This window comes from Lithobates pipiens, unplaced genomic scaffold, assembly GCF_037356315.1.
Source record: "Lithobates pipiens isolate NorthernLeopardFrog02 unplaced genomic scaffold, aLitPip1_a1.2 Scaffold_30, whole genome shotgun sequence".
Taxonomy (NCBI): Eukaryota; Metazoa; Chordata; class Amphibia; order Anura; family Ranidae; genus Lithobates; species Lithobates pipiens.
This window is the reverse complement of record NW_027507791.1, coordinates 31669681-31693630: the sequence shown is the minus strand read 5'-3', so window position 1 is coordinate 31693630 and position 23950 is coordinate 31669681. Positions and strand designations below refer to the sequence as shown.

Below are 23950 nucleotides of genomic sequence, written 5' to 3'. Positions count from 1 at the left end.
TGTCAGCGCTGTATGTCACGGTGCTGCTGTCAGCGCTGTATGTCACGGAGCTGCTGTCAGCGCTGTATGTCACGGAGCTGCTGTCAGCGCTGTATGTCACGGAGCTGCTGTCAGCGCTGTATGTCACGGAGCTGCTGTCAGCGCTGTATGTCACGGAGCTGCTGTCAGCGCTGTATGTCACGGAGCTGCTGTCAGCGCTGTATGTCACGGAGCTGCTGTCAGCGCTGTATGTCACGGTGCTGCTGTCAGCGCTGTATGTCACGGAGCTGCTGTCAGCGCTGTATGTCACGGAGCTGCTGTCAGCGCTGTATGTCACGGAGCTGCTGTCAGCGCTGTATGTCACGGAGCTGCTGTCAGCGCTGTATGTCACGGAGCTGCTGTCAGCGCTGTATGTCACGGTGCTGATGTCAGTGCTCTGTATTACGGTGCTGCTGTCAGTGCTCTGTATCTCCTGCACCCTCTTGTTTGCCTACCCTGGTCCCTGACCTTCCCTCTCCTCCATTGCCTTCATTAGCTCCATAGTCCTGAATTGTCAGAACAATTTCCCAAATAAAAAAAAAATGCTTGTAGTTATCGATCCCAAATTCACCTCATACATGTATTATGCTATTGTCCAGGTGGTGGGACTACGTGCTACCCCCTAATAATTACCCCGTGGCCGCAAATTCGACCTAAAGGTTTGCGAAATTCGCCTCCCATTGAAGTCAATGGAGCCCGCGGCGAACGGTCGTTTTCGCGAACGTTTGTGTCCGTTCGCGTTCGCGAAACGTCCCGTCGGAAGTTCGTCCATCACTAATCCTGTGACCCTAATATATTATCCCAGGCTATTGCCTGGTTTGCTACCACTGGACTCTAGCAGGATCAGAGTGTGGCAATATGGTACAGCAAAGGGGGCGTGTCATAGAGTCCAGTGGTAGCAAGCTAGAGAACAGCCTGGGATAATTAGAAAGATCGCAGGGTGGCAATATGGTACAGCAAAGGGGTAAGTCTTAGAGTCCAGTGGTAGCAATCGAGAGACCAGCCTGGGACAATTAGACTTACCCTCTTTGCTGTACCATATTTCCACCCTGGAGCCTTTCTTATTGTCTCAGGCTGTTCTCACTGGACTCTAGACTTACCTCTTTGCTGTACCATATTGCCACTCTGTGATCCTTCTAATTGTCCCAGGCTGTTCTCTGGATTGCTACCACTGGACTCAATCATTTTAACCCCCTTTGCTGTACCATATTGGCACACTCTGATCCTGCTAGAGTCCAGTGGTATTAAATCCAGGGAACAGCCTGGGATATATATTCGGGTCACAGGGTGGCAATATGGTACAGCAAAGGGGTAAGTCTAGAGTCCGTTGGTAGCAATCTGGGGAACAGCTTTGGACAGCTGGAAAGCTCACAGAATGGCAATATGGTACAGCAAAGGAAGTAAGTTTACAGTACAGTGATCAGCAATCCAGGGAACAGCCTGGGATAATATATTAGGGTCACAGGGTGGCAACATGGTACAGCAAAGGGGATGAGTCTTTGAGTGCACTGGCAGCAATCCACAGGAACAGCCTGGGATAATTAGACTTGCCCCCTTTGCTGTACCATATTGCCACCCTGTGCTCTTTCTAATTATCCCGGGCTCTTCGCTGGATTGCTGCCACTGGACTCTATCAGGATCACAGGGTGGCAATATGGTACAGCAAAGGGGGTAAGTCTACAGTCCAGTGGTAGCAATCAAGAGAACAGCGTGGGATAATTAGAAGGATTACAGGGTGGCAATATGGTACAGCAAAGGGGGGAGTCTAGAGTCCAATGGCAGAAAGCCAGAGATCAGCCTGGGATAACTAGCAGGAGCACAGGGTGGCAATATGGTACAGCAAAACTGGTACATCCAACGATGGCAATCCAAGGCATGGTCTGGGATAATTATTAAGTATCACTTGGAGGCAATATGATACAGCAAAAAGGGTCAATGTAGAGTCCAGTGGTAGCAATCTAGGGTCCAGCCAGGGATGGTTTGCAGGAGCGCTGGTACGCAATATGGTACAGCAAGGACCATTCCATAGAATCCCAGAGGTGACAATATGAGACAGCAAGAGGGGTCCCTGCACTACACCTGCCGGGTCTCGGGAGATCGGTCAGCTTGGTCTTTGGGTTGCAGTGAAGGATGAAGTGTCCTGGGTCCGGGGAGGAGGGGGGTCCTATATAATCCAGCCCCAGCTTCGGGGTCCACAGGGGCCACATGCTGCAAAAAAATGAGCCCAAGGAGAAAAGGGGGGGAGGGGTCTCCGTATCTAGATAGCAGCTAATGAGAACCTACAAGTCCCAGCAATCCCCATCAAAGCATACTCTGCTGCAGGACTACATGTCCCAAGATCTGATCTCGTCCCAATCAGAGGCGGAGTACAGGACTGTTACGTTGTATCAGAGATGTGAGGCCGGATCCTGATACAATGTATCCTCCCTGCTGAGTCCCCTCCCCCTGTATGGGACCCCAGCGATCAATCACACCGTTCTCATGATGAGGTATACTGATTATTGATTTGTTTTCATGTAATAAGACTATTAAGGATTTTTTTCAATTGATTTCCCCAAATTTTCCTATTTCTGATCTGATCACCTGACGGGTCACCCATAGCAATAACCTGACGAGTCGCCCGTACCGGTCACCGTACCGATCACCTGACGAGCCGATTGCACCGATCGCCTGACGAGTTACCCGTACTGATCACCTGACAAGTCGCTCGTACCAATCACCTGACGAGTCGCCCGTACCGATCACCTGACGAGTCACACGTACCGATCACCTGACGAGTCGCTTGTACCGATCACCTGACGAGTCGCTTGTACCGATCACATGACGCGCCGCCCATACCGATCACCTGACGAGTCGCTTGTACCGATCACATGACGCGCCGCCCGTACCGATCACCTGACGAGTCGCTTGTACCGATCACATGACGCGCCGCCCGTACCGATCACCTGACGAGTCGCTTGTACCGATCACATGACGCACCGCCCGTACCGATCACCTGACGAGTCGCTTGTACCGATCACCTGATGGGCCACCCGTTCCAGTCACCTGACGAGTTGTCCATACCGATCACCTGACGGGCCGCCCCGTACCGATCACCTGATGGGCCACGCGTTCCAGTCACCTGACGAGTCGTCCATACCGATCACCTGATGAGCCGTCCATACCAATCAACTGACGCGCTGCCCCGTACCGATCACCAGACGAGCCGCCCGTACTGATCACCTGACAAGTCGCCCGTACCGATCACCTGACGAGTCACCCTTACTGATTACCTGACAAGTCGCTTGTACCAATCACCTGACGAGTCACCCGTACTGATAACCTGACGAGTCATCCGTATTGATCACCTGACGAATCACCCGTACCGATCACATGACTTGCTGCTGTACCGATCACTTGACGAGTCGCCCGTACCGATCACTTGACGAGTTGCCCGTACCGATCACTTGACGAGTTGCCCGTACCGATCACTTGACGAGTTGCCCCGTACCGATCACTTGACGAGTCGCCCGTACCGATCACTTGACGAGTCGCCCGTACCGATCACTTGACGAGTCGCCCGTACCGATCACTTGACGAGTCGCCCGTACCGATCACTTGACGAGTCGCCCGTACCGATCACTTGACGAGTCGCCCGTACCGATCACCTGATGGGCCGCCCGTACCGATCACCTGATGGGCCGCCCGTACCGATCACCTGATGGGCCGCCCGTACCGATCACCTAACGGGCTGCCCGTACCAATCACCTGACGGGCTGCCCGTACGGATCACCTATCGCCTGACGAATCGCCCGTACCAATCACCTGACAAGTCACCCGTACAGATTACCTGACGAGTCACCCGTACCGATCACCTGACAAGTCGCTTGTACCGATCACCTGACGGGCCGCCCGTACCGATCACCTGACGAATCCGCCCGTACCGATCACCTGACGAGTCGCCCGTACCGATCACCTGACGAGTCGCCCGTACCGATCAACTGACGAGTCGCCCGTACCGATCACCTGACGAGTCGCCCGTACCGATCACCTGACGAGTCGCCCGTACCGATCACCTGACGAGTCGCCCCCGTACCGATCACCTGACGAGTCGCCCGTACCGATCACCTGATGAGTCGCCCGTACCGATCACCTGACGAGTCGCCCGTACCCATCACCTGACGAGCCACCCGTACCGATCAGCTGACGCGCTGCCCCGTACCGATCACCTGACGAACCGCCCGTACCGATCACCTGACACGCTGCCCCGTACTGATCACTTGACGAGCCGCCCCGTACCGATCACCTGACGAGTTGCTTGTACCGATCACCTGACGAGTTGCTTGTACTGATCACCTGACGAGCCGCCCGTACCGATCACCTGACGAGCCGCCCGTACCGATCACCTGACGAGCCGCCCGTACCGATCACCTGACGAGCCGCCCGTACCGATCACCTGACGAGCCGCCCGTACTGATCACCTGACGAGCCGCCCGTACAGATCACCTGACGTGCCGCCCCGTACCGATCACCTGACGAGCCGCCCCTACCGATCACCTGACACGCTGCCCCGTACCGATCACTTGACGAGCCGCCTTGTACCGATCACCTGACGAGCCGCCCATACCGATCACTTGACGAGCCGCCCGTACCGATTACTTGACGAGCCGCCCGTACCGATCACTTGACGAGTCGCCCGTACCGATCACTTGATGAGTCGCCCGTACCGATCACCTGACACGTTGTCCCGTACTGATCACTTGACGAGCCGCCCCGTACCGATCACCTGACGAGTTGCTTGTACCGATCACCTGACGAGCCGCCCATACCGATCACCTGACGAGCCGCCCGTACCGATCACTTGATGAGTCGCCCGTACCGATCACTTGACGAGTCGCCCGTACCGATCACTTGACGAGCCGCCCGTACCGATCACCTGATGGGCCGCCCGTACCGATCACCTGATGGGCCGCCCGTACCGATCACCTGATGGGCCGCCCGTACCGATCACCTGATGGGCCGCTCGTACCGATCACCTGACGGGCCGCCCGTACCAATCACCTGACGGGCTGCCCATACGGATCACCTATCACCTGACGAATTGCCCGTACCAATCACCTGACAAGTCACCCGTACAGATTACCTGACGAGTCACCCGTACCGATCACCTGACAAGTCGCTTGTACCGATCACCTGACGGGCCGCCCGTACCGATCACCTGACGAGTCGCCCGTACCGACCACCTGACGAGTCGCCCGTACCGATCACCTGACGAGTCTCCCGTACCGATCACCTGACGAGTCGCCCGTACCGATCAACTGACGAGTCGCCCGTACCGATCACCTGACGAGTCGCCCGTACCGATCACCTGACGAGTCGCCCCCGTACCGATCACCTGACGAGTCGCCCGTACCGATCACCTGACGAGTCGCCCGTACCGATCACCTGACGAGTCGCCCGTACCCATCACCTGACGAGCCGCCCCGTACCGATCACCTGACGAGTTGCTTGTACCGATCACCTGACGAGCCGCCCATACCGATCACCTGACGAGCCGCCCGTACCGATCACTTGATGAGTCGCCCGTACCGATCACTTGACGAGTCGCCCGTACCGATCACTTGACGAGCCGCCCGTACCGATCACCTGATGGGCCGCCCGTACCGATCACCTGATGGGCCGCCCGTACCGATCACCTGATGGGCCGCCCGTACCGATCACCTGATGGGCCGCCCGTACCGATCACCTGATGGGCCGCCCGTACCGATCACCTGACGGGCCGCCCGTACCAATCACCTGACGGGCTGCCCATACGGATCACCTATCACCTGACGAATTGCCCGTACCAATCACCTGACAAGTCACCCGTACAGATTACCTGACGAGTCACCCGTACCGATCACCTGACAAGTCGCTTGTACCGATCACCTGACGGGCCGCCCGTACCGATCACCTGACGAGTCGCCCGTACCGACCACCTGACGAGTCGCCCGTACCGATCACCTGACGAGTCTCCCGTACCGATCACCTGACGAGTCGCCCGTACCGATCAACTGACGAGTCGCCCGTACCGATCACCTGACGAGTCGCCCGTACCGATCACCTGACGAGTCGCCCCCGTACCGATCACCTGACGAGTCGCCCGTACCGATCACCTGATGAGTCGCCCGTACCGATCACCTGACGAGTCGCCCGTACCCATCACCTGACGAGCCACCCGTACCGATCAGCTGACGCGCTGCCCCGTACCGATCACCTGACGAACCGCCCGTACCGATCACCTGACACGCTGCCCCGTACTGATCACTTGACGAGCCGCCCCGTACCGATCACCTGACGAGTTGCTTGTACCGATCACCTGACGAGTTGCTTGTACCGATCACCTGACGAGCCGCCCGTACCGATCACCTGACGAGCCGCCCGTACTGATCACCTGACGAGCCGCCCGTACCGATCACCTGACGAGCCGCCCGTACCGATCACCTGACGAGCCGCCCGTACCGATCACCTGACGAGCCGCCCGTACAGATCACCTGACGAGCCGCCCGTACAGATCACCTGACGTGCCGCCCCGTAACGATCACCTGACGAGCCGCCCCTACCGATCACCTGACGAGTTGCCCGTACCCATCACCTGACAAGTCGCCCGTACCGATCACCTGACAAGTCGCCCGTACCTATCACCTGACGGGCCGCCCGTACCGATCACCTGACGGGCCGCCCGTACCGATCACCTGACGAGTCGCCCGTACCCATCACCTGACGAGTCGCCCGTACCCATCACCTGACGAGTCGCCCGTACCCATCACCTGACTAGTCGCCCGTACAGATTACCTGACGAGCCGCCCGTACCGATCACCTGAGGGGCCGCCCGTACCGATCAGCTGACGCGCTGCCCCGTACCGATCACCTGACGAACCGCCCGTACCGATCACCTGACACGCTGCCCCTTACTGATCACTTGACGAGCCGCCCCGTACCGATCACCTGACGAGTTGCTTGTACCAATCACCTGACGGGCTGCCCGTACCGATCACCTGACGAGTCGCCCCGTACCGATCACCTGACGAGTCACTTGTACCGATCACCTGACGAGTTGCTTGTTCTGATCACCTGACGGGCCGCCCGTTCCAGTCACCTGACGAGTCGCCCATACCGATCATCTGACGAGTCGACCCGTACCGATCACCTGATGCGTTGCCCATACAGATCACCAGCCACATTGTAGTGTGTATGGTGTATGATCAGATTGTAGCGTGTATGGTGTCGTATGATCAGATTGTAGCGTGTATGGTGTCATACGGTCAGATTGTAGCTTGTATGGTGTCGTGTGATCAGATTGTAGCGTTTATGGTGTCGCGTTGCACTCCCAGTTCAAATTATTTCTCCTTATGTGGAATGCAGCAGGAGGAGGGAGACTCCCTCATTTGCATTTTATGGGAGGAGTTGCCTCCCACCATACCAGATGTGTTGGTTTTGGGTTATTTGATTTTGGCTCCTCCTCCTTTTATTGTCTATGTAAAATCAATGTGGTGTTGTCCGTCGAGTGTCAGCTCCTGGGTCCAGCCCCTCCCCCTTCTCGTGGGGCTCTCTCAGGCAGAAGCTCTTCCCTTGTTTTCCGGCTGTCTTGGTAAAGTGGCGATTAATCTGGAGAACATTCCGTGAGCAGAACGTTCCGGATCTCACACAGACCCCCTTTTCTTCGGAGGATGGCGCGCTCCCAGGGGGCAGACAATGGTCCCCTTCAATCCCACAGAGAGTTCCTCCGGAGTCCCCCCTCCCCCCCCCCCCCACAACGGAGACACATAAAAAAGAACTCCCCTCAAAAGCAGCAAAAAGAAAACGGAACAAAACCAGCGCTTGCTGCAATATTCACCTTCAATCCAGAGATCCCCCTCCCCCCGCAGTACTACCTCTCTGCCACTAGATGTCCTCAGTCTGCCCAGCATCATTCAGCCCACTTCCTTGTCCTGAGCCCGCCTCTAGCCTGTGATTGGGCAGTGAAAGGAGACGCAGCACGGTAATGGGGCTCATCTCGGTCACTCTGCTCTCTCCTCCTATCAGCACGCTCCTGATCAGCAGCAGAGTGGCTCCTTGTGCTGCTTCTTGTTCTCACACTCTGAGCTCTGCCGTACAGAGGCCGATACCAAGTCAGGCACTCGCAAAGTGTGTTTAATGATTACAGAGCTGAATACATTTTGTTCTGGAGTTCTTCCTGCGACTCTCCCTGTACCGCCCTGCAGCGGAGTGTCCCTTTAAGGGCCCCCCCCCGTCCCGGATTCCGGGGCTGTAAGTGTCCAGAGGAATTCGGGGAATGAAAGTTTAGACGATTTCCTAATCAAATCCTTTCCGTCCCCCAACACCGCCAACAACCAAATTCTCACAAAGATTTCCGAATCAGGAAAATAAAAAGCTCCTTAAGAAAATCCGGCTCTGAAATGAGGCAAAAATGTCTTTTGTTTTTACTGTTAATATTTATAATTATTATTTATATTATCATCATCATCTTTTTTTATTATTTGTTTATTATTATTTATTATCACTCTTTTTTATTATTTGTAATTATTATCATTCTTATTTATATTATCATTATTATTATTTACATTAACAATAATAATATATTATTTATTTTATATTTATAATAGTATAATTAATAATAATTATTCTTATTGTTGCTGTAATTATTTATTATATTTATTAATATTTATCATCATAATTACTAATTATTTTTATTATAGTTATTATAAAAGTAAATATTGTAAATATAATAAATAATAATTATACATACAATAATAAAAATACATAATAATCACGATGATAATTATAAATATAACAATAAAAATATAAATAAAATAATAATAATGACGATTGCAAATATTAAAAATAATGATGATAATAGAAATAAAAATAAAAGTAAATATTTTTATTATTTTTATTTCTATTTTCATCATTATTTTTAATATTTGTAATCATCATTATTATAATTTAATTTATATTTTTATTATTATTATTATTATTATATTTATAATTAGCATCGTGATTATGTGTTTTTATTATTGTATGTATAATATTATTTATTATATATTATCATCATCTACTACAATATATATATATATATATATATATATATATATATATATATATATATATATATATATATACATATACTATATTTCCTTTTATTATCATCATTATTATTTTATTTGTATTTTTATTATTATTCCATTTATGATTATCATCATGGTTATTATATATTTTTGTTATTTTATTTATTTATAATTATTATTTATTTTTACTTATATTATCATCATTATTTTTCATATTTTTAATTATTATCATTCTTGATTATATTATAATTATTTATTTATATTAATAATAATAATTTATTATTTATTTTACTATTCATAATAGAATATTAAATAATAATAGTAAGAATAATAATTATATTTTTTATATTACTATTCATATTATTATTATTATTATTATTAATAATAATAATAATTGTATTTTTATCATCACCATTTTATATTATATTTATTATTATTATTGTCATTGTTATTTTACTTAATTTTTTTTATTATTATTATCATTATTATATTTATCTTTGACATTATTTATTTGTATTATTGTATCTATACATTTTATTTATTATATTTATTATAATAATAGTTTATTATTATTATATTATTATGATATCATATCGCAGCACTTTACATACTACACATCATATTAAGAACCAAAATGAGAGAAAACATGTCCTGAAATATTCTCAAAAATTCAAAGTCTCCAATTTTTTTATCACTTTGTGTCTTCGCTGATCGCGGTGTCTTTCGAAATGCGCCGACTATTGGATGAGCCCCCCCCCCCCCTCCGCCGACATGTGGGGAAGGGGTTAGAAGCTCTGTCTGTGTTGTGACACAACAGGAACCTCCCTCTAAGCTGACGCCGGTACAGGTGTTCCCACTGGAAGGTTTGTCCTCACTTCCTGTTCTGGTGACAACTGGAAACAGTTTGGATTTATCGTCATGTTCCATCTCGGTGACACCGGGACAAATGGGGGGGGGGGATCTGCCCACTGGGGGGGGGGCAACAATAAAAACCTGATGAGGGGTTAACCCTTCCAACACTAAAATAAAAAGGGGGTGGGGGGGTTAGATCCTCTGTATTTGGTGGCCTGTATGGGGTCAGGTGGACCAGGGTGCGGTTACAGAGACATTCCACCAGGTGGTGCCAGCGTGCTCTTTACACAAATTCTTTTTTTTTTTTTACTTTTTAATTGCGGCTGATTGGATGTCGGATACTTTGTTACACTTTCTCATTTCCTCTCATTCAGAAACTTTTTTTTTATTAATTTATGAGCAAAACTTTATTCACATTCTTTATTTACCAAAAGAAGCGGTTACAGATGGACGAGCCTTCTAGGGGTCCCTTCATCAGAAGGACTACACTTCCCAGCATTTCCTGCCACAGAGCCTGCTGGGAGTGCCCCATCATTGGTGTCAGTGGGAGGAATAGTGCCCCATCATTGGTGTCAGTGGGAGGAATAGTGCCCCATCATTGGTGTCAGTGGGAGGAATAGTGCCCCATCATTGGTGTCAGTGGGAGGAATAGTGCCCCATCATTGGTGTCAGTGGGAGGAATAGTGTCCCATCATTGGTGTCAGTGGGAGGAATAGTGCCCCATCATTGGTGTCAGTGGGAGGAATAGTGTCCCATCATTGGTGTCAGTGGGAGGAATAGTGCCCCATTATTGGTGTCAGTTGGAGGAATAGTGCCCCATCATTGGTGTAGATGGGAGGAATAGTGGCCCATCATTGGTGTCAGTGGGAGGAATAGTGTCCCATCATTGGTGTCAGTGGGAGGAATAGTGCCCCATTATTGGTGTCAGTTGGAGGAATAGTGCCCCATCATTGGTGTAGATGGGAGGAATAGTGGCCCATCATTGGTGTCAGTTGGAGGAATAGTGCCCCATCATTGGTGTAGATGGGAGGAATAGTGCCCCATCATTGGTATCAGTGGGAGGAATAGTGCCCCATCATTGGTGTCAGTGGGAGGAATAGTGTCCCATCATTGGTGTCAGTGGGAGGAATAGTGCCCCATTATTGGTGTCAGTTGGAGGAATAGTGCCCCATCATTGGTGTAGATGGGAGGAATAGTGGCCCATCATTGGTGTCAGTGGGAGGAATAGTGCCCCATCATTGGTGTCAGTGGGAGGAATAGTGCCCCATTATTGGTGTCAGTTGGAGGAATAGTGCCCCATCATTGGTGTAGGTGGGAGTAATTGTGCCCCATCATTGGTATCAGTTGGAGGAATAGTGCCCCATCATTGGTGTCGGTGGGAGGAGATGTGCCCCTTTGTTGGTGTCAGTGGGAGGAGTTGTGCCCCTTAGTTGCTGTCGGTGGGAGTAATTGTGCCCCATCATTGGTGTCGGTGGGAGGAGTTGTGCCCCATCATTGGTGTCGGTGGGAGGAGTTGTGCCCCTTTGTTGGTGTCGGTGGGAGGAGTTGTGCCCCTTAGTTGGTGTCGGTGGGAGGAGTTGTGCCCCTTTGTTGGTGTCGGTGGGAGGAGTTGTGCCCCTTTGTTGGTGTCGGTGGGAGGAGTTGTGCCCCTTTGTTGGTGTCGGTGGGAGGAGTTGTGCCCCTTAGTTGGTGTCGGTGGGAGGAGTTGTGCCCCATCATTGGTGTCGGTGGGAGGAATAGTGCCCCATCATTGGTATCAGTGGGAGGAATAGTGCCCCATCATTGGTGTCGGTGGGAGGAGTTGTGCCCCTTAGTTGGTATCAGTTGGAGGAATAGTGCCCCATCATTGGTGTCGGTGGGAGGAATAGTGCCCCATCATTGGTGTCGGTGGGAGGAATAGTGCCCCATCATTGGTATCAGTGGGAGGAATAGTGCCCCATCATTGGTGTCGGTGGGAGAAGTTGTGCCCCTTTGGTGTCAGTGGGAGGAGTTGTGCCCCTTAGTTGCTGTCGGTGGGAGTAATTGTGCCCCATCATTGGTGTCGGTGGGAGGAGTTGTGCCCCTTGGTTGGTGTCGGTGAGAGGAGTTGTGCCCCTTATTTGGTGTCGGTGGGAGGAGTTGTGCCCCTTAGTTGGTGTCGGTGGGAGGAGTTGTGCCCCTTTGTTGGTGTCGGTGGGAGGAGTTGTGCCCCTTAGTTGGTGTCGGTGGGAGGAGTTGTGCACCTTAGTTGGTGTCGGTGGGAGGAGTTGTGCCCCTTAGTTGGTGTCGGTGGGAGGAGTTGTGCCCCTTAGTTGGTGTCGGTGGGAGGAGTTGTGCCCCTTTGTTGGTGTCGGTGGGAGGAGTTGTGCCCCTTAGTTGGTGTCGGTGGGAGGAGTTGTGCCCCTTTGTTGGTGTCGGTGGGAGGAGTTTGCCCCTTTGTTGGTGTCGGTGGGAGGAGTTGTGCCCCTTAGTTGGTGTCGGTGGGAGGAGTTGTGCCCCTTTGTTGGTGTCGGTGGGAGGAGTTGTGCAACTTTGTTGGTGTTGGTGGGAGGAGTTGTGCCCCTTTGTTGGTGTCGGTGGGAGGAGTTGTGCCCCTTAGTTGGTGTCGGTGGGAGGAGTTGTGCCCCTTTGTTGGTGTCGGTGGGAGGAGTTGTGCCCCTTTGTTGGTGTCGGTGGGAGGAGTTGTGCCCCTTAGTTGGTGTCGGTGGGAGGAGTTGTGCCCCTTTGTTGGTGTCGGTGGGAGGAGTTGTGCCCCTTAGTTGGTGTCGGTGGGAGGAGTTGTGCCCCTTAGTTGGTGTCGGTGGGAGGAGTTGTGCCCCTTAGTTGGTGTCGGTGGGAGGAGTTGTGCCCCTTAGTTGGTGTCGGTGGGAGGAGTTGTGCCCCTTAGTTGGTGTCGGTGGGAGGAGTTGTGCCCCTTAGTTGGTGTCGGTGGGAGGAGTTGTGCCCCTTAGTTGGTGTCGGTGGGAGGAGTTGTGCCCCTTAGTTGGTGTCGGTGGGAGGAGTTGTGCCCCTTAGTTGGTGTCGGTGGGAGGAGTTGTGCCCCTTAGTTGGTGTCGGTGGGAGGAGTTGTGCCCCTTTGTTGGTGTCGGTGGGAGGAGTTGTGCCCCTTAGTTGGTGTCGGTGGGAGGAGTTGTGCCCCTTTGTTGGTGTCGGTGGGAGGAGTTGTGCCCCTTAGTTGGTGTCGGTGGGAGGAGTTGTGCCCCTTAGTTGGTGTCGGTGGGAGGAGTTGTGCCCCTTAGTTGGTGTCGGTGGGAGGAGTTGTGCCCCTTAGTTGGTGTCGGTGGGAGGAGTTGTGCCCCTTAGTTGGTGTCGGTGGGAGGAGTTGTGCCCCTTAGTTGGTGTCGGTGGGAGGAGTTGTGCCCCTTAGTTGGTGTCCCTGGGAGGAGTTGTGCCCCTTAGTTGGTGTCCCTGGGAGGAGTTGTGCCCCTTAGTTGGTGTTGGTGGGAGGAGTTGTGCCCCTTAGTTGGTGTCGGTGGGAGGAGTTGTGCCCCTTTGTTGGTGTCGGTGGGAGGAGTTGTGCCCCTTTGTCGGTGTCCGTTGGAGGAGTTGTGCCCCTTAGTTGGTGTCGGTGGGAGGAGTTGTGCCCCTTAGTTGGTGTCGGTGGGAGGAGTTGTGCCCCTTAGTTGGTGTCGGTGGGAGGAGTTGTGCCCCTTTGTTGGTGTCGGTGGGAGGAGTTGTGCCCCTTATTTGGTGTCGGTGGGAGGAGTTGTGCCCCTTAGTTGGTGTCGGTGGGAGGAGTTGTGCCCCTTAGTTGGTGTCCGTGGGAGGAGTTGTGCCCCTTAGTTGGTGTCCCTGGGAGGAGTTGTGCCCCTTAGTTGGTGTCGGTGGGAGGAGTTGTGCCCCTTAGTTGGTGTCGGTGGGAGGAGTTGTGCCCCTTAGTTGGTGTCGGTGGGAGGAGTTGTGCCCCTTAGTTGGTGTCCGTGGGAGGAGTTGTGCCCCTTAGTTGGTGTCCCTGGGAGGAGTTGTGCCCCTTAGTTGGTGTCGGTGGGAGGAGTTGTGCCCCTTAGTTGGTGTCGGTGGGAGGAGTTGTGCCCCTTTGTTGGTGTCGGTGGGAGGAGTTGTGCAACTTTGTTGGTGTCGGTGGGAGGAGTTGTGCCCCTTTGTTGGTGTCGGTGGGAGGAGTTGTGCCCCTTAGTTGGTGTCGGTGGGAGGAGTTGTGCCCCTTTGTTGGTGTCGGTGGGAGGAGTTGTGCCCCTTTGTTGGTGTCGGTGGGAGGAGTTGTGCCCCTTTGTTGGTGTCGGTGGGAGGAGTTGTGCCCCTTAGTTGGTGTCGGTGGGAGGAGTTGTGCCCCTTTGTTGGTGTCGGTGGGAGGAGTTGTGCCCCTTAGTTGGTGTCGGTGGGAGGAGTTGTGCCCCTTAGTTGGTGTCGGTGGGAGGAGTTGTGCCCCTTAGTTGGTGTCGGTGGGAGGAGTTGTGCCCCTTAGTTGGTGTCGGTGGGAGGAGTTGTGCCCCTTAGTTGGTGTCGGTGGGAGGAGTTGTGCCCCTTAGTTGGTGTCGGTGGGAGGAGTTGTGCCCCTTAGTTGGTGTCGGTGGGAGGAGTTGTGCCCCTTAGTTGGTGTCGGTGGGAGGAGTTGTGCCCCTTAGTTGGTGTCGGTGGGAGGAGTTGTGCCCCTTAGTTGGTGTCGGTGGGAGGAGTTGTGCCCCTTTGTTGGTGTCGGTGGGAGGAGTTGTGCCCCTTTGTTGGTGTCGGTGGGAGGAGTTGTGCCCCTTAGTTGGTGTCGGTGGGAGGAGTTGTGCCCCTTTGTTGGTGTCGGTGGGAGGAGTTGTGCCCCTTAGTTGGTGTCGGTGGGAGGAGTTGTGCCCCTTAGTTGGTGTCGGTGGGAGGAGTTGTGCCCCTTAGTTGGTGTCGGTGGGAGGAGTTGTGCCCCTTAGTTGGTGTCGGTGGGAGGAGTTGTGCCCCTTAGTTGGTGTCCCTGGGAGGAGTTGTGCCCCTTAGTTGGTGTCCCTGGGAGGAGTTGTGCCCCTTAGTTGGTGTCCCTGGGAGGAGTTGTGCCCCTTAGTTGGTGTTGGTGGGAGGAGTTGTGCCCCTTAGTTGGTGTCGGTGGGAGGAGTTGTGCCCCTTTGTCGGTGTCGGTGGGAGGAGTTGTGCCCCTTTGTCGGTGTCCGTTGGAGGAGTTGTGCCCCTTAGTTGGTGTCGGTGGGAGGAGTTGTGCCCCTTAGTTGGTGTCGGTGGGAGGAGTTGTGCCCCTTAGTTGGTGTCGGTGGGAGGAGTTGTGCCCCTTTGTTGGTGTCGGTGGGAGGAGTTGTGCCCCTTATTTGGTGTCGGTGGGAGGAGTTGTGCCCCTTAGTTGGTGTCGGTGGGAGGAGTTGTGCCCCTTAGTTGGTGTCCGTGGGAGGAGTTGTGCCCCTTAGTTGGTGTCCCTGGGAGGAGTTGTGCCCCTTAGTTGGTGTCGGTGGGAGGAGTTGTGCCCCTTAGTTAGTGTCGGTGGGAGGAGTTGTGCCCCTTAGTTGGTGTCCGTGGGAGGAGTTGTTCCCCTTAGTTGGTGTCCGTGGGAGGAGTTGTGCCCCTTAGTTGGTGTCCCTGGGAGGAGTTGTGCCCCTTAGTTGGTGTCGGTGGGAGGAGTTGTGCCCCTTAGTTGGTGTCGGTGGGAGGAGTTGTGCCCCTTAGTTGGTGTCGGTGGGAGGAGTTGTGCCCCTTAGTTGGTGTCGGTGGGAGGAGTTGTGCCCCTTAGTTGGTGTCGGTGGGAGGAGTTGTGCCCCTTAGTTGGTGTCGGTGGGAGGAGTTGTGCCCCTTAGTTGGTGTCGGTGGGAGGAGTTGTGCCCCTTAGTTGGTGTCGGTGGGAGGAGTTGTGCCTCTTTGTTGGTGTCAGTGGGAGGAGTTGTGCCCCTTTGTTGGTGTCCGTGGGAGGAGTTGTGCCCCTTAGTTGGTGTCGGTGGGAGGAGTTGTGCCCCTTAGTTGGTGTCGGTGGGAGGAGTTGTGCCCCTTTGTTGGTGTCCGTGGGAGGAGTTGTGACCCTTATTTGGTGTCGGTGGGAGGAGTTGTGCCCCTTAGTTGGTGTCCGTGGGAGGAGTTGTGCCCCTTTGTTGGTGTCCGTGGGAGGAGTTGTGCCCCTTAGTTGGTGTCCCTGGGAGGAGTTGTGCCCCTTAGTTGGTGTCGGTGGGAGGAGTTGTGCCCCTTAGTTGGTGTCGGTGGGAGGAGTTGTGCCCCTTAGTTGGTGTCGGTGGGAGGAGTTGTGCCCCTTAGTTGGTGTCGGTGGGAGGAGTTGTGCCCCTTAGTTGGGGCACAGAAGTGCGGTGAAGCGATTATTAAAGGTCGCAGAAATGCGTTTGCAGGAATAATGAATATTTCGGGGCGCCTCGTTTACAGGCGCCTTTAAAAAGATAAAATAAATGAGACGTTGCGCCGCATTTTTACACACGTTCGTTTTTCTGCATGTAACGCAGAAAACGCATGTAAATGGCACTCTGTAAAAAATAAAAACGCACCACGCGAAGGAATGACGTGAGCAGAACGCGGGATTGTGGTGTAAATGAGCACCAAGCTCTCAGTAATGGCGACGCCCCCCTCAGTAGCGCCCACTATTGGTCCTGCCTGTGCGTCCGTATATCACCGCCCCCGAGCACCGCGTGGTAACGGACTCCTCCGCGCCTTCCACTGATCCGGAGTCTGTGATTGGCTGAATATCTCAGCGATCGCCTCTGTCAGCGAAGGGTTAACCTCGGCTCGCCTGAGTCAGAGAGTAACCCCTCCCTGTCCACAGCCTCAGGTGATTGGAGGAGAGGCTGAGCCCTGATTACAGCCACAGGTGACACACCTGTCCAACCCTCCCAGCTCACTGATTGGTCCAGAAATTCGCCCCAAATTCAGGTGTTTTCCATCAGATACAAAACATGACACAAAGTGTCCGACCCGAGAAATCCGACTTCTTATCAGAGAGGGTGTGTCTCCGCCCCCCGATATCCTATCTATGGGGAGCCCCGCCCACAGCGACAGCGATAACCCAAAGCAGGAACGCCCGCCGACGTCATCCAATCCGCAGGTGTGTGACCGGTCCTTGTCCCATCACTTCCTACAGATCTGCAGAGCATCGCTCCCCTCCCCTCCCCCTCCTGACAGATCCATATTGATATATTATGCAGATTATTCCATCACTGACCTTCCTATAGATCTGCAGAACATCGCTCCCTCCCCTCCCCCTCCTGACAGATCCATAGTGATATATTCTGCAGATTATCCCATCACTGACCCCTCTAGAGATCTGCAGAACATCGCTCCCTCCCCTCCCCCTCCTGACAGATCCATATTGATATATTCTGCAGATTATTCCATCACTGACCCCTCAAGAGATCTGCAGAACATCGCTCCCTCCCCTCCCCCTCCTGACAGATCCATATTGATATATTCTGCAGATTATTCCATCACTGACCCCTCTAGAGATCTGCAGAACATCGCTCCCTCCCCTCCTCCTCCTGACAGATCCATATTGATATATTCTGAAGATTATCTCATCACTGACCCTTCTAGAGAGCTGCAGAACATCGCTCCCTCCCCTCCCCCTCCTGACAGATCCATATTGATATATTCTGCAGATTATTCCATCACTGACCCCTCTAGAGATCTGCAGAACATCGCTCCCTCCCCTCCCCCTCCAGATCCATATTGATATATTCTGCAGATTATCCCATCACTGACCCCTCCAGAGAGCTGCAGAACATCGCTCCCTCCCCTCCCCCCTCCTGACAGATCCATATTGATATATTCTGCAGATTATCTCATCACTGACCCTTCTAGAGAGCTGCAGAACATCACTCCCTCCCCTCCCCCCTCCTGACAGATCCATATTGATATATTCTTATTCTGCAGATTATCCCATCACTGACCTCTCTAGAGATCTGCAGAGCATCACTCTGTCCCCTCCTGATATATTCTGCAGATTATCTCATCACTGACCCCTCTAGAGATCTGCAGAACATCGCTCCCTCCCATCTCCCTCCCTGTCTCCCTATGTCCATAATAAACAGACCACGCCTTCCCATAGTATGACATCATGGCTGGGGGTGAATGATATGGGGATATATAGGGGTCGGGGATGGGCATGGAAGGGTTTGGCGGTCGGTGTTGCATTGTATCGCCTACATAGGCAGTGGAGAGGATACGCCGGGTGTTCCAGGGTCTCGGCGTTGGTCGCTGCGCTCTGTGTGTGGATTGGAGGGGAGGGGGACGCTGACAGATGTCATCCCCATTTCCACACGCCGCCTCTCGCACAATAGGTGGGATCTCCCCTCGCCGTGGAAGCCCCCTCCTCCTCCTCCTCCCGAGTCGGGAAAAGGCTTTTCATGAGAACATCTGGAGCCGCTCCGCCCTCCCTTCATCCTCAGGACTCTCACCCGCCCCGGGGATTAAATGGTGTGAGGTCGCCATGGCAACCCCAGGATGTGGAAACCGCCGCGAAGCGTAGACCGCACCGGCTGACAATAGTCAGTTCAAGGCGCACACCCACCTTCACCGCATACAAGGGAGGGATCCCGGACAACCCCCCAACGTACGACGGGGAAGACCGCCGCCTCGCCCAGATCCGCAGGTAAGCGCCATCCCCAGCCATGGGGACCTCAACCCGCATGGTGACTCTACAACGCTCATGGAACCACCTCTGTGCTGTCCACCTTGCAATCCCTCGCCATGGGGACCCCCAACCCGCATGGTGGCTCTACAACCACCTCAGCCTCTCAATCCCTCGCCACGGGGACCCCCAACCCGCATGGTGACTCTACAACCACCTCCGCCTCTCAATCCCTCGCCACGGGGACCCCCAACCCGCATGGTGGCTCTACAACCATCTCCGCCTCTCAATCCCTCGCCACGGGGACCCCCAACCCGCATGGTGACTCTACAACCACCTCCACCTCTCAATCCCTCGCCACGGGGACCCCCAACCCGCATGGTGACTCTACAACGCTCATGGAACCACCTCTGTGCTGTCCACCTTGCAATCCCTCACCATGGGGACCCCCAACCCGCATGGTGGCTCTACAACCACCTCCGCCTCTCAATCCCTCGCCACGGGGACCCCCAACCCGCATGGTGACTCTACAACGCTAATGGAACCACCTCCGTGCTGTCCACCTTGCAATCCCTCACCATGGGGACCCCCAACCCGCATGGTGGCTCTACAACCACCTCCGCCTCTCAATCCCTCGTTACAGGGACCCCCAACCCGCATGGTGACTCTACAACGCTCATGGAACCACCTCTGTGCTGTCCGCCTTGCAATCCCTCACCATGGGGACCCCCCAACCCGCATGGTGACTCTACAACGCTCATGGAACCACCTCTGTGCTGTCCGCCTTGCAATCCCTCACCATGGGGACCCCCCAACCCGCATGGTGACTCTACAACCACCTCCGCCTCTCAATCCCTCGCCATGGGGACCCCCAACCCGCATGGTGGCTCTACAACCACCTCCGCCTCTCAATCCCTCACCATGGGGACCCCCAACCCGCATGGTGACTCTACCACGCTCATGGAACCACCTCCGTGCTGTCCACCTTGCAATCCCTCACCATGGGGACCCCCAACCCGCATGGTGGCTCTACAACCACCTCCGCCTCTCAATCCCTCGCCACAGGGACCCCCAACCCTACATGGTGACTCTACCACGCTCATGGAACCACCTCTGTCCTCTCCGTCTGACAAACCCTCGCCACGGGGTGACCCCAACCCTACATGATGATCCCCCCCCCCTTAGAGCAACACCTGGTAAATCCTTAACCTCAAGAATCCCAACGCCAATTCCATGAGTGCTGTGAGCCCCCCCCCCCCCCCCGGGAGAAAATTGCAGTATAAATAATGATACCACTTACGGGAACCCTCTTGGCGTCCACCTGGCATTCCTACGCCGAGCTCTGGCAGGTGTGTTGAGGTGGGCACCTTGGCGTCCGTTCATAAAATTCAAGGAAATTGCCGGAATTTATTTACCTCATATATTTCACATTTTGATTAAACTAATTTCTGCTATATTTATTATTATTATTATTATTATTATTATTATTATGTTTTTTTTTTTTTTTTTTCAAAATTAGGGAAATTTATGTGAACTGTCCAAGTCAGTTTGGAAAGGTTTTACTTGATGATTATTCTGATTCGAAATTATATAATATGTAAATATTTGTTAGTATAGATATACCAATTGATATATTCTATTCATGTAGATATTCTATTTTATTTACTCTATTTATAGTTTACATATTAAACCATTTATTTTATATAGAATACAAATATTTATATTATTTATTATAAATCTTGAAATTATTATTTTAATGAAGATATTCCACTAGTGTATCCTAGTAATATAGATATTTTATATATTTAAAAATGTTTTATTTCATATAGAATTAATATAAGGTTGTGTTTTTTTTATATTATTATTTTATTCATTCTAGATATTACATTAATATTAATGTCGTTTTTTTTTTTTTTTTTAATCTTATTTATATATGAAACATTTTATTTCCTATAGAATACAAATATTTGGTTTATTGAAAATATTCCATTATCCTAGTAATATTGATATTTTATTTATTTTATATATTAAATATTTTTATTTCATATAGAATACAGATCTTTACATTCTTTAATTTAGATGTTACATAAGTGTATCCTTTTAATTTTAGATTTTTATTTTAATATAAAATTTATAATATTATTATTATTATTATTATTATATTTCATATATTTGTTTTCTATATTTAATATAGAAAACAAATATATCAGATGACAATTGATTTATTGATCGTTGGCCCCTGCAGTAAATTGGACAAATTCAGATGGTTCTTTATATTGATGATCAGTTATTAGTTTTCCACAGATGGGATTTGAATGATCAGGAAAACTATTGATTATTCCCAGAAAGGAGGCAATCAAGAAGTCCATTGGAATATATCCCCAAAAATGTTACCTCTGAAAAAAGCAAAACTGAGCACTAGGAGGCGCTGTTAGGAGATGGTCGTATATTGTCCACTGTCCAGCATACTGGAAATTCTCTGTACTCCCCATAGTTGGAGGTTAAGTGTGATTGGGGGAAGAAATGGCATTTGGCTGTTTAAATGTTTTGATCGCTTTGTTCCCAAGGGGGATGGTGGGAACCCCTCATAATGGGCACAGCGGGTGTACAGACCCGGGAACTTGGCACAGGGATGGTGGGAACCCCTCATAATGGGCACAGCGGGTGTACAGACCTGGGAACTCAGCACAGGGATGGTGGGAACCCCTCATAATGGGCACAGCGGGTGTACAGACCCGGGAACTCGGCACAGGGATGGTGGGAACCCCTCATAATGGGCACAGCGGGTGTACAGACCCGGGAACTCAGCACAGGGATGGTGGGAACCCCTCATAATGGGCACAGCGGGTGTACAGACCCGGGAACTTGGCACAGGGATGGTGGGAACCCCTCATAATGGGCACAGCGGGTGTACAGACCCGGGAACTCAGCACAGGGATGGTGGGAACCCCTCATAATGGGCACAGCGGGTGTACAGACCCGGGGACTCAGCACAGGGATGGTGGGAAGCCCTCATGATGGGCACAGCGGGTGTACAGACCCGGGAACTTGGCACAGGGATGGTGGGAACCCCTCATAATGGGCACAGCGGGTGTACAGACCCGGGAACTCAGCACAGGGATGGTGGGAACCCCTCATAATGGGCACAGCGGGTGTACAGACCTGGGAACTCAGCACAGGGATGGTGGGAACCCCTCATAATGGGCACAGCGGGTGTACAGACCCGGGAACTCAGCACAAGGATGGTGGGAACCCCTCATAATGGGCACAGTGGGTGTACAGACCCGGGAACTCAGCACAGGGATGGTGGGAGCCCCTCATAATGGGCACAGCAGGTGTACAGACCCGGGAACTCAGCACAGGGGTGGTGGGAACCCCTCATGATGGGTACAGCGGGTGTACAGACCCGGGAACTCAGCACAGGGATGGTGGGAACCCCTCATAATGGGCACAGCAGGTGTACAGACCCGGGAACTCAGCACAGGGATGGTGGGAACCCCTCATAATAGGCACAGCGGGTGTACAGACCCGGGAACTCAGCACAGGGGTGGTGGGAACCCCTCATGATGGGCACAGCGGGTGTACAGACCCGGGAACTCAGCACAGGGATGGTGGGAGCCCCTCATAATGGGCACAGCGGGTGTACAGACCCGGGAACTCAGCACAGGGATGGTGGCAACCCCTCATAATGGGCACAGCGGGTGTCCAGACCCGGGAACTCAGCACAGGGATGGTGGGAACCCCTCATAATGGGCACAGCGGGTGTACATACCCGGGAACTCAGCACAGAGATGGTGGGAACCCCTCATAATGGGCACAGCGGGTGTACAGACCCGGGAACTCAGCACAGGGATGGTGGGAACCCCTCATAATGGGCACAGCGGGCGTACAGACCCGGGAACTCAGCACAGGGATGGTGAGAAGCCCTCATGATGGGCACAGCGGGTGTACAGACCCGGGAACTCAGCACAGGGATGGTGGGAACCTCTCATAATGGGCACAGCGGGTGTACAGACCCGGGAACTCAGCACAGGGATGGTGGGAACCTCTCATAATGGGCACAGCGGGCGTACAGACCCGGGAACTCAGCACAGGGATGGTGAGAAGCCCTCATGATGGGCACAGCGGGTGTACAGACCCGGGAACTCAGCACAGGGATGGTGGGAACCTCTCATAATGGGCACAGCGGGTGTACAGACCCGGGAACTCAGCACAGGGATGGTGGGAACCTCTCATAATGGGCACAGCGGGTGTACAGACCCGGGAACTCAGCACAGGGATGGTGGGAACCTCTCATAATGGGCACAGCGGGTGTACAGACCCGGGAACTCAGCACAGGGATGGTGGGAACCCCTCATAATGGGCACAGCGGGCGTACAGACCCGGGAACTCAGCACAGGGATGGTGAGAAGCCCTCATGATGGGCACAGCGGGTGTACAGACCCGGGAACTCAGCACAGGGATGGTGGGAACCCCTCATAATGGGCACAGCGGGCGTACAGACCCGGGAACTCAGCACAGGGATGGTGGGAACCTCTCATAATGGGCACAGCGGGTGTACAGACCCGGGAACTCAGCACAGGGATGGTGGGAACCCCTCATAATGGGCACAGCGGGCGTACAGACCCGGGAACTCAGCACAGGGATGGTGGGAACCTCTCATAATGGGCACAGCGGGTGTACAGACCCGGGAACTCAGCACAGGGATGGTGGGAACCCCTCATGATGGGCACAGCGGGTGTACAGACCCGGGAACTCAGCACAGGGATGGTGGGAACCCCTCATAATGGGCACAGAGGTGTACAGACCTGGGAACTCAGCACAGGGATGGTTATATTGGCTTTTTATGATGAGTAACTCTGGCACGGGCACCCGGGGGTTAACCCTTTGTACGGTGGGGTGGATGTGCGGCAGACTCTGTAGTTCATTAATGATCATTGACTTCCGCTGTATTTCCAGGGAACAGGAATCCGGCTCCTCTGGCATCAATACTCCGTTCTCTTTGATCGACCCCCCCCCCCGACTCTACACTGAGAACATTGAAAGGATAGACTAGGTGGGTCCTCCTTTTATGTGGTTTTAGTGATTGTTCCATCTATTGTGCGGTCAGGTTGTAAGGTGTGTGTGGTGACCCTATGCCTCCACTCCCAGGATAAGACGAGAAGTCATGATGGAAATAGCGGTGAATAACTGATACAATGTTACCATATTTACAGGCAATACATTTGTGTTTTTGCCCCCCCCCCCCTCCCCCCACAGAAAAATGAATATTCCACAAAATTGATCCCCCTCCCCTCCTCGTGGCAGGGACAAACGTATTCCTGTATTAGCGGTTTACAGATTGTGAGCGTCATTCATACCAAAACTCTACATGTGCACCACAGTGTCCATTTAGAGTGCTGTATGGAGTTTCAGTCAGAGATGGACAGTCTGAAGGCAAGCAGCTGCTGATGTACTCTCTCTTTTGAGGAAACCCACAGCGCTCTGGGAATCCTATGTCACGGGAGGCTATAGA

At 52.4% G+C, this 23950-nt stretch overlaps 1 protein-coding gene across 3 annotated transcripts in view; it reads left to right on the top strand.

Annotated features, from left to right (window-relative positions):
* Window positions 1-23950, top strand: part of SEMA4A (semaphorin 4A) — a 113231-nt gene that overhangs the window by 4433 nt on the left and 84848 nt on the right. The window contains exons 1-2 of one of the 3 annotated variants that reach the window (XM_077463945.1): window positions 17989-18456; window positions 23395-23491. The exons of 1 other annotated variant lie outside the window; for it this stretch is intronic. The gene's annotated coding sequence lies outside the window, so the exon portion shown is untranslated. Of the gene's footprint in view, window positions 1-17988; window positions 18457-23394; window positions 23492-23950 lie in introns of those variants that run through there. One more of the 3 variants, XM_077463943.1, reaches the window with a different exon arrangement.